Here is an 11,856-nt window from a genome sequence, read left to right on the forward strand (position 1 = left end):
CCTACTGGAACATCCAGACAGTATGGCATTACAGTAATCTAATCTAGAGGTGACGAATGCATGAACTAGTATTTCCGCATCATGTAGTGACAATATGTTTCTTATTTTAGAAATATTTCTGAGATGAAAGAAGGCTATCCTAGTAATATTATCTACATGAGCATCAAATGATAGGCTGGAGTCAATAATCACTCCAAGGTCTTTAACTGCTGTACATGATGAAACAGAAAGACCATCCAGAGTAACCATGTGATCAGAAAGAATACTTCTAGCTACACGTGGGCCTAATAAAAGTATTTCTGTTTTATCAGAATTAAGCAGAAGGAAGTTAATTAACATCCAATGTCTAATGTCCTTTACACAATCCTCAACTTTACTAAGCTTATGTCTGTCCTCTGGCTTCGCTGAAACATACAACTGTGTATCATCAGCATAACAGTGGAAGCTAATTCCATGTTTACGAATAATTTGACCTAGGGGTAGCATATATAAAGTAAAGAGCAGTGGGCCTAAAACAGAACCCTGTGGAACTCCAAAAGTAACCTCAGTACGCATGGAGAAGTCTCCATTTACATCTACGAACTGATAACGATCGGTGAGATAAGACCTGAGCCAGGAGAGGACTGTTCCCTTAATACCAACAACATTTTCTAATCTATCAAGGAGAATAGTGTGATCTATAGTATCAAAAGCTGCACTAAGGTCGAGTAACACAAGCAGCGAGACACAACCCTGATCGTAAGTCAGTAGAAGGTCATTTACTACTTTAACTAACGCTGTCTCTGTGCTATGATGAGGTCTAAATCCTGACTGATATATTTCATGAATGTTATTCCTATCTAAGTACGAGCATAACTGCTTTGCTACAACCTTTTCTAAAATCTTAGAGATGAAGGGGAGATTTGATATTGGTCTATAGTTGGTCAATTGAGACGGGTCAAGATCAGGTTTTTTAATCAAGGGTTTAATAACTGCTAATTTAAGTGATTTAGGTACATAGCCAGTGCTTAGGGAAGAATTGATTATATTTAGAAGTGGTTCAATTACTACTGGACCAATCTGTTTAAACAAACATGTAGGTACGGGATCTAGTATGCAAGTTGATGAATTGGCTGAAGAGATTAATGTAGCTAGTTCGGTCTCTCTAAGCGGAGCAAAACACTCTAAACATTGATCTGATATTGCTACATTGTCATGTAATGGGTTTGTTACAGTACTGTCCAGTTTTAATTTAATGGCCTGTATTTCACGTCTAATATTTTCAACCTTATCATTGAAAAATTTCATGAAATCTTCACTGCTATGTAATGATTGAGTGTTTCTCTCTGTAGTGGTTTTATTCCTAGTTAATTTTGCTACTGTGTTGAAAAGGAATCTAGAATTGTTTTTGTTGTCTCCTATTAAGGTGGAGAAATAGATTTTTCTAGCATCGCCAAGAGATTTCCTATATTTCAGTAGGCTCTCCTTCCATGCTGTTTGAAATATCACCAGTTTGGTTTGACGCCATTTACGTTCTAATTGTCGAGTTGTCTGTTTTAAGGTTCGCGTTTGATCGTTATACCAGGGTGCTAATTTTTTTTCTCTAATTATTTTCCTTTTGAGTGGAGCCACTCTATCTAGCGTGTAGCGGAGTGTTGACTCCAAGCTTTCAGTCGCCTGATCGAGTTCTGTGTGATCTGACGGTGATCCAAATCTAATTGATGTTTCTGCGAGGTTATTTATGAAGCTCTGTGCAGTAGCTGATGTGTAGGTACGTTTTACGCGGTTTTACGTTTTACTATATACCCTTCCTCTAATTTGTTTTCAATGGATGTGTACTGTTTTACAATCTAAGGGCTTTGTTTGCATCTGTAATGATTACACGGATAAGACATGTTTACCGTTTGCCACTTTCCTTTTTTTCTCTCTCCTTTTTGGATATACCAGTTAAATATGTCACGGTTTAGTCAACTGTAACTCTTTTGTTCCTGGTTGTTTGGAATCAGTTAATAAACTGTTTTTAATATTGTATTTTGTTCATTAGATTATAACAGATTGTGAGGCATTTTTGCTGCGTTTGTTTCTTTAGTTTGGAAATTCTCCTTATGTCTCTTAATCACACACGGACAAAAACCAAATGTCAGAAATGTTTTACTAATTATTGACCAGCATGCAGGGATGCAAGGAATAAGTTGTTAGACATAACTTCAGTAAGCACTCGTGCTGAATGAATAAACACAAACACGCCCATCACCGGAAAGCCTCGACCATTACAGCTCTGAGACAAACACGGAAGAAACTAAAACTCTAGCTAAAGCGCTACACCAATTAAATAGCAGCTCGTCCAGGAGCTCCACCAATTAGAGCGTAGCTGCGTTTGTTTGCGAGTTCCGTCTGGAGGTGAAAAGCAACCTTAACGCTCATTACTGCCCCCAAGCGTCACTGCAGTTACTCAACACTCCCACACATTACAGCAGGGGTGTAAAAGATTTTATGACTTTTTTTTTTGCAGTAACCTTGGCACCATTTTCAGATCCTTGATGTCAGCTCCTCAAGGAATGTTACAAGGAGAGCTGTATTATATGATCTAAGACTAGGTCTGCATCCCACCACACTATTTCTAATATAGCTCCACACATGGAGCAGTGTTTACATTTTGTGCTGATATAAACTGGAATCAGCTCCCAGTCGATGTTAAATGTGCCACAGATGAAAATATCTTTAAATCTAGATCAAATAAGTTTTTTTTCATGTGCCTACACATAATCTAGGCTTGCACTTTATGTTCGTATTGCACTATATTCTTTGCACTATAATTCATGAATTGTATTTGATTTCATTTAGACCTTTAAGGAGTATTACTAATTTTTTAAATTTCACACTCCTTTCAGTCTAACTTCGCATTTGCTTCACTCTCGGTTTACACTCACATCACTTTCGCTTCTCTTTTGTTGCTGTCAGATCCTAATGTGACTGAGATCATTAAAAGTGTCTAATTAAAATCAGAATGATTTCCCCCTTTTCCAATAAAATAAAAAGTCACACATACTTGTTTAATCAGCTTTAAAAAACAGTTTCGCCCCAGAGGGCAGGGCATTTCCCACAAACTGAAACTGACTTTTCACCAAAAAGCCGCTGCATCTTATCCTTCTGCTACTAAAAGAAAGCAGTTTTTAGTGTGAAATATGAGCTCATTAGGTTTAAAACCATCCTGATGACAAAAACATCTCAGAATGAGAATCCCACTCAATGACAAACCAGCGGAAAGCATCGAGTGATCAACTTTACACCAAACATAATGGAGAGTTTCATATTTTCAATATCAAACATTTAAATATTTGGATATTTTAACATTTTGAAAGGTTGTATTTTGTCTCTTCATTATTAAACAAACATACATTGTTTTTCAAACATATGCAGTTTGGTATCTTATTCACTGCATGACTTTTTATTACGTAATAGTAAATTCATGATCTTGTTTTTGGTTCAGAAGTTTCCAAATTCTGATGACACCCTGGTAACTCTGCTGTTCAACCAATCTTCTCCCTCTTTCTTGTTCATGTTTTTTGCCTGGTGATTTGGATGTGTTTGCCACCTACACCTACGTGCAACTGGCCTTTGCATGTGAGGCAAACAGGATAACCACTACACTACAGAAACCACGACAGGGCAGCGCTTTGGCTGTTGACCATGGTCTTCTGATGAGAAGAGCACATACTTAAACTTTTGTTCACCACGGATACACGGATTGTAACTTGAAGGTTCAAGTGCTACTTTGTGGTAGTTGGCACAAAAGGAAGCAATCACCTACCTGAAAATAAGTTGGTCAACAGAATGTGCCATAGGCTTCCTTGCAGGCCTCCTACGACCCTTTCTGCTTCCCACTTGAGTTCTTAGTGCTCTCTTTGCTGTTTGTAAACACATCATTTTGCATCGGGGCACGTTTGAGCCGTGAACAGGGGCGAAACCGTGAGAGCATGCGGTCTCTCCGTGTCTGTCTCTTGTTAGCGACAACCTAGCATGCAAACTGTGATGAGAGGTGTACATTTTCCGCGATCAGCCATCTATATAGTCAATGTTTTATATTTAATAAGCAAATATGTCTATATGCTGATTGGTCTTAAGCAGCGTTGTCCAATCTTCAGCGTTTCGTTCAAATCTAGCAGGAGCCACACCTGATTCCAGTTGTTGGCTCCGCTGATCTTGGCTTTCAATAGACTAAAGTGTGGCTACTGCTTGGTTAGAATGACAACCTGCAACCACACTGGCCCATTCTGGATAAGACTGGACGACCCTGATCTAAAGCAAATAACCACTGAGGTAAGTGCCACTTTGTGAGTTCTGAATCCGTCATGCCGACTCGACGTCACTCGATGAACAGGGAAGGAACCGGTAGATGAGAAGACTTCCCACGGTTGAGGAATGGCAATTTCAGGTTGAGGGTGCGTTTGCTTTGCGTTTTCCCGCTTGGAGGTGGGGAATTACATAGTTGCAACCTCGAGTCAAGCGCATCATTACTCTTGTCTTCTTGATGAAGGAAAGAGCCAGGCTTCCACATTCAGTGGAAAAGCAGAGACTGCCTGTGATTTTGCAAGCAGCTGTTATCTGCCTTGCTACAAAAGCTCAATGGAAGGGAAACCGCTCCCAGCCTCTTTCGGGCGCAGACCTCTTGCTGATAGGTGAACTCGGCGACCAGTACTTTACGGAAAATTTTCCAGTCACGCACAGAGTCTTGTTGAGCAGCGAAAGAGCCAGGCTTCCACTTTCTTGGGAAAAGCAGAGACTCCCTTTCATTTGGTAAGCAAATGTTAACTGCTTTGCTACAAAAGCACAAAAGCAGGAAATCTGCCCTGTCCGAGGTCTCGCTTTCAGGCTGTTCCTAGAGGACCTGATCCTACCGTGATGACGACTGGTCAGTTATTAAAGCAACGTTCAAAACGTCCGGCTTGTTTCTGCCCAGTCTCGAATCAGGGAGCTTTCACGCGGGAGCCGAAAATAGTTATGCTTAACTTTCCCTGTTCATTCTCTCATTCGCAATATACTTTTGGCCACATGTTGAATCCATGGCGCTGTTCCGAGGCTTGGTTTTTATCACTACAGATGACTATATTTTTATCTCGCGAATAAACTATACTTTATCGGCTTTATTTTTTCGGCTTTCATCTCTTTTTGTTTAGGTCTTTTTTTTTTCTTCCAGACGTCGAATTAACATTCATCGTTTTACCTGAGAAAAAAAGCACAATTAGGGGGCAGGTAAAGTGAACTGTACACTTACATTTACATTCATTCATTTAGCAGACGCTTTTATCCAAAGCGACTTACAAATGACAAAATTACTTATTTACTCAAAAGAAACATCGGTATATTATGAATATCATTTGAATGGTTTAAACTATATATGTAGGGTCAATTCAGGAATATCATTATACGATTGTATGCCGAGTGAAATTTCTATTGTCTACTGTTCAGTGTCTGTTGTTTGTTCAGTAGTCAAACACACAGTAAAATAAAGTCTTTTGGTAACAAGTGAGCATATCACACAGTTACGTTAGATTAGGTTAGAATATATTAGAGTAGATGTGTATCTTTTCAATAGTTGTTTAATTAAATGTTGGGTCATTGATCTTTTAATCTAACATGAAACCTGTGAAGTCATTTAAAAAGAATCAGTTACCATAATTTTACTTTACAAAACATTAGCATATGTAAATGCTTTTATATATTTATTTATGTCAATTGTTCGTGTCTATGGGTACTATTCAGGCTATCAGCATGAAGAAAAAAAAAATCCCTGGGAGAATCAACGTGTCCTTCAGGAGAGGCCCCTCAGGTGATTTACTTCGGGGCTCATCTGAAGAGGCAAGAAGCATTAAAGACAATCCTTCTTTGCAAGACATGTCAACACCTCAAAGAGAAGATGTGGTCAGGAACAATGCCCATTCTATTGTTTTACAGAGGGTAGGGGATGTTTCAGACAAGCAAGAAGTGTTAGGAGAATACATCCTTCAGTTTGGGAAGTACAAAGGGAGGTCCTTCCGGTGGATAGTGGAGAATGATATTGGCTACACTTTGTACTTGTCCAGTAAGGTTGATGAGGAAGAACAGGCTGGGCAGTTCAACCCAGATGGTCATTGCAAGGAGAGCCTCCTTTCCTTTCTTGAATATTCAAGATGCTTTAAGGAAATTGAGGCTCTCCCGCGATATCTTTCAGAGAGACCAGACCCAGTGCCAGTTTTGTCAGATGATGACAATGTTGTTGGATTTGGGGCACAAGTACAAGACACCTGGAGGAAGATCTGGAATACCAGGGCTGATGGGTATGCTGCCTTTATAATGGGGAAGAGCTGTGTTCCTGGAAGTAAAATGTACCGCATGCAGCAATATCTTTTAAAGCAGAAAAAACAGGTGACCACAGCCCCTTCTGCTACACCTTCACCCTCACCATCAACTCCCTCTGCAACATCCACTTCACGCCTTTCCTCTTATTATCCAGGTGAGTAAACCACATTTATATTTGTTTATATTGATTCTTACAGTCTACTGATATATTTGTTTCATTTCACAGTAATGGAGGAAGATGAGGAACTGGAGAAGATGATGCTGAGTCTGTCGCCACCCAAAAGTCCTACACAGCAGAGGAAGTGAACCAAGAGGCTGCATTAATGTCATGTCTGTTATGTCCAGAATTATCTAGTTCAACCTGTTTATGGCATATTAAATTGCACATACTGGAGTTATACTAAACAAATTCTATTGTATATTTCAGAGTCACCTGCAGCCACTTGGTGTCCAGTCTTGTTCACAACAAGAGGGTATTTTCCACAGCAGTTTTGGAGGAGTATCCTATTACCCACAGATTTATCCTTCATAACTCTTTTCACACATTTTTTAATGTTTTGCAGTGTTCTTGCCTGTTCTAAAACTTGTGTTCTTTTGTTATGCTAACTATTGGTAAAGGTTGAACATACCAGTGATGAGGGTGAGTGCACTTCATGAATTTTATGCTTGCTGTTTAACATGTTTGTATTGTCTACTCAAAGCTTTACCTGTTTTTAAAGAGTAGACTTTCAAATTAGGATCAATTTGTGATCATTTTAATTTTTTAAATAATCTGTACAACTCAATCATATAGGTGAACATTATTTGAACTTGCATTAATGGAATTTTTAAATAAATATTCTATTGATGTAAGTTCTAACTGATCTAACAAAAGAAAAGACAGGTAAAGACATCTCATTCATGTCATTTACATGAATGTTTTATTCATTTTATTAACTTATTGTTCCATGCAGTTCTGCCACAGCCAACACCACATGTGGTCTGCCATCCTCACATACCACCACCTTCTGTGCCTAGCACTTCCTCACAGAGTAAAGCCCCTGCATCACTTCCCAGAGTACCACCACTAGCTGCACAGTCAGTACCTACAGCACCTCCAACAGCTGCTGCGCAGTCAGTACCTACAGCACCTCCAACAGCTGCTGTGAAGTCAGTACCTGCTGAACATGCACCAGTGCCCTGCACACAGACAGACGCCCCTGTATTCAGTTGCATCCAAGATATTAACTGCTGGAACTGCTCCCTCCAGCAAAAAATCTGGATGAAAACAGCGATGGAAGCCATGGGACTCTGGCCAGGATCACGACCCGTGAGACACCTTATGAACATGGTTTCCTTGTGGCGTTATCCTCCTCAGCCTGAGCTTATAGAAACCAACACAGGCCTGCCATCACCAAAATACTTCCAGCTCCATCCATTGTTCATCTGGAAACCGGAGCACAGTATTATGGAAAGGCTCAGGAACAATTACATCCTGCCTTGTCTTTACAGCTGTCCACATCTTCAGGTTGTTTCCTCTGGTGTGGGAAGACCCAGAGTGGTTCTTGGTACCAGCGGGCAATATTATATCCTTTCCTCTCGTCTGTGCTGTAAAGCATGCAAAAAATACTGGTTCCCTGATAAACCCCAGTGGCTAGACATGCTAGCAAAGCGTTTTACGAACATCTTGCCAGTGATAGATGAACTGCGGCACTCTGGAACATCACCAAATGATATGGCCAACCAGCTGTCTGAGATGTTTCACCTGAAGTACGAAAGAGCCCACCTAGCCTACCTGCTCAGCATGCAGAACACCAGGGATGCTGAAGCAGGGCTGTATGAACAGAGGACCATCACTGGGGCACTGAGGAAGGATGACACACCAGCACCGTTTGGGGGTTATGAGGACACTGATGGGTGGTATGGGGTGTCCGTGACTGCACACTATGTGGTGGAGTGTCTTCTTCAAGAATATCAGCGGCAGGAGGCAGCTCTCACTCAGGTCCTACAAGGCACTTTTGGATAGGTGTTCAGTTCAGATCACACATGCAAAGTTGCTAGAAAAGTGACTCTCTCATCTGGCACAATGTCATCCTACGCTGTGATGAATGAGAACTGGACGATCCTGTCCTAGGTGATGCTGCAATCTAAAAGTGAGCGGTCCTTAGAGTCAATGTACTGTGGGCTAGCCACAAGGAAACTGTGTTCATAAGATGTCTCACAGGTCGTAATCCTGGCTAGAGTCCCATGGCTTCCATTGCTGTTTTCATGCAGATTTTTTGCTGGAGGGAGCAGTTCCAGCAGTTAATATCTTGGATGCAACTGGATACAGGGGCATCTGTCTGTGTGGAGGGCACACTGCACAGTGCACAGCACTGACTGCTGACCAGCTGCACACTGTGCAGCCAGTGGTGGTACCCTGGCAATTGATGCAGGGGCCTTACTCTGTGAGGAGGCTTGCAAAGCACATTCTGTTGACCAATTTATTGTTTCCTTCCTTTTGTGCCAACTACTATGAAGTACCACAAGAGGCTCCAAGTTACAATCTGTGCATTGGCCGGGAATCGAACCCGGGTCAACTAGGCAGCTATGTTCACCACTATACCACCAATGCCACAATTCAACTCGGGTGAACAAAAGTTTAAGGATGTGCTCTTCTCATCAGAAGACCATAGGCAACATCCAAAGGGTCACCCTTTTGTGGTTTCTGTAGTGTAGTGGTTATCACGTTTGCCTAACACGCAAAAGGTCCCTGTTTCAAGACCGGGCAGAAACAAGCTGGAGATTTTGAACTTTGCTTTAATGACTGAGCGGTTGTCATCACCATAGGTTCAGGTCCTCTAGGAACAGCCGTAAAGCGAGACCTTGGACAGAGCAGATTTCCTGCTTTTGTAGCACAGCAGTTAACATTTGCTTACAAAATGAAAAGGAGTGTCTGGATTTCCCAAGAAAGTGGAAGTCTGGCTCTTACGTAGCTCAGTAAGGCTCCGTGCGTGACTGGAAAATTTTCCGTAAAGTAGTGGTCGCCAAGTTCACCCATCAGCAAGAGGTCTACGCCCGAAAAAGGCTGGGAGCGGTTTCACTTCCATTGAGCTTTTGTAGCAAGGCAGATATCAGCTGCTTGCAAAATCACAGGCAGTCTCTGCTTTTCCACTGAATGTGGAAGCCTGACCCTTTCCTTCGTCAAGAAGACAAGAGTAATGATGAGCTTGACTCGAAGTTGCAACTTGTAATTCCCCACCTCCAAGCGGGAAAACGCAAAGCAAACGCACCCCACGACTTGAAATTGCCATTCGTCAACCGTGGGAAGTCTTCTCATCTACCAGTTCCTTCCCCGTTCGTCGAGTGACATCGAGTCGGCATGAGGGAGTCAGAACTCACAAAGTGGCACTTACCTCAGTGGTTATTTGCTTTAGATCAGGGTCGTCCAGTCTTATCCAGAATGGGCCAGTGTGGTTGCAGGTTGTCATTCTAACCAAGCAGAAGCCACACTTTAGTCTATTTAAAGCCAAGATCGGCGGATCCAGCAATTGGAATCAGGTGTGGCTCCTGCTAGATTGGAACGAAAACCTGAAGATTGGACAACGCTGCTTAAGACCAATCAGCATATAGACATATTTGCTTATTAAATATAAAACATTGACTATATAGATGGCTGATCGCGGAAAATGTACACCTCTCATCACAGTTTGCATGCTAGCTTGTCGCTAACAAAAGACAGATGCATGTTCTTACATTTTCGCCCCTGTTCATTGGTCAAACGTGCCCTGTTGGATAATGATGTGTTTACAAACAGCAAAGAGAGCACTAAGAATTCAAGAGGGAAGCAGAAAGAGTTGTAGGTGGACTGCAGAGAAGCACATTCTGTTGACCAACTTATTGTCAAGTAGGTGATTCCTTCCTTTTTTGCCAACTACCATGAAATACCACGAGAGGCTCCAAGTTACAATCCGTGCATTGGCCGGGAAACAAACCCAGGTCAACTGCTTGGAAGGCAGCTATGCTCACCACCATACCACCAATGCTCACGCACTCTGACTAAACAGAATAAGGTTATATTAGTGTTACAGGGGAAAAAAAAAAGAAACTCGTAGTAGCGCTGATGAAATACATATACATGACAAAAACTGCTAGGAAGAAGAACTCAGAACATTTGCTTAGCCTAATAAATTTTTTTTTCCATCTGCACATAATTATTTTAGCAGTTGCTTTTGCAATAAAAAGACTTAAAGTCGAGGGTCCCTGTAAGTATCTACGGAGAGAAAGAGAGTAGCAGTGAACCATTGACATCATGTACAGAGTTAGCATGAAGGTGTGATTGACAGTTTTTAGAAATCACTTCCTAATCCTATGCTAAGAGGAATACTACTAGGCTACTACTCTAATAATAATAATAATAATAATAATAATAATAATAATAACAATAACGAGAAGAAGAATAAGAAGAAAGATAGATTAAAGGGTGAGGAATAAAATCAATATAAAGTGGGGCTGTTTTGTCTTCAGCAAGAATATCTAGTGCTAATAAGTAATTTGTCAACAACATTGTATATATCTAGTGCCTGGTAATCAACCTCCTCACCTGGTGAGAGGACAGTCCACTCATCCTGACATTTCACACAGTATGAATAATAATGATAACAAAAGGAAGTAAAGCTAAATGAATGTTTTAACTGAGAGCAATACCTTGTACCCATATTTCCAATTTTATAGTAGATTGCACACAGTTTTTGCTTGTTACGTTTAGACCCGAGGGGATTGCAAACTTAAAAAGCACCATTGTCATTGCACCATCGCAAATGCTGAGGATCATCAGCCATAGTCTGTTGTAAAACAGTGTGTTTATGCTTTTGGTAAACACATGTAAAAAACATCTAAAGGACTCCTACTTTGAAAAGGTCCCCTGACAGTCATTAAGACCACAAGTTATTGAAAAATTTGCCTCATGTGCATGAATGAGACCAATGTGCTGGATTAATTTGACAATCGTTCTCCGAGAGCATTTAGGACAACAGAATAGATGAGGCATTTTTGGCAGATATTACTGTAAGAGGTTGATTACTCTGGTAACTGGAGTAGGTAGAGGCTTGTCACCATCCACAGTAAGTTTCAATACATATTGCTGAAGAGAAATCAGAGTGTTCTTCAAATGAGATGGATATGTTGAATTGAAGACAAAATAAGCACAAAATGAAGCAAGAGCCCTTTCATGCACACCGCTAGCGCAGCAGAACTCTATCCCATCAACTTTGATGACTGCAGTGACTCTTCTTGTAAACACAGTTTTGCAGTCAGTGATTTCTGGTACTTGCAGCGGTAACAGCAGACTTTCTATGCCAGCGACCTGCCTTCGAGCCTCAGCTTCATTAACTGTTTTTTAAAGGATTGGGTTTTTTTTCACGGTAGAAGTTCACTACAACTGTAAAAGTTGTAGAATAAATTCCCCATGAACAACACTGACTGGAGCACATGCCAATTAGAAAGATTAAGTTGATGGACTATTAGCAAGTTATTGTCATCCATTCGCATAAATCCAACAATTATATTTTTCACTATTTA

At 40.9% G+C, this 11,856-nt stretch overlaps 1 non-coding gene across 1 annotated transcript; it reads left to right on the forward strand.

The window, feature by feature from the left end:
* Positions 1 to 9,000: 9,000 nt before the first annotated feature.
* trnav-aac (transfer RNA valine (anticodon AAC)) lies at positions 9,001 to 9,073 on the forward strand. The gene has a single exon. It is a non-coding gene; the product is annotated as a tRNA-Val (tRNA).
* Positions 9,074 to 11,856: the final 2,783 nt, after the last annotated feature.

Source organism: Ictalurus punctatus, unplaced genomic scaffold (assembly GCF_001660625.3).
Source record: "Ictalurus punctatus breed USDA103 unplaced genomic scaffold, Coco_2.0 Super-Scaffold_100046, whole genome shotgun sequence".
NCBI lineage: Eukaryota > Metazoa > Chordata > Actinopteri > Siluriformes > Ictaluridae > Ictalurus > Ictalurus punctatus.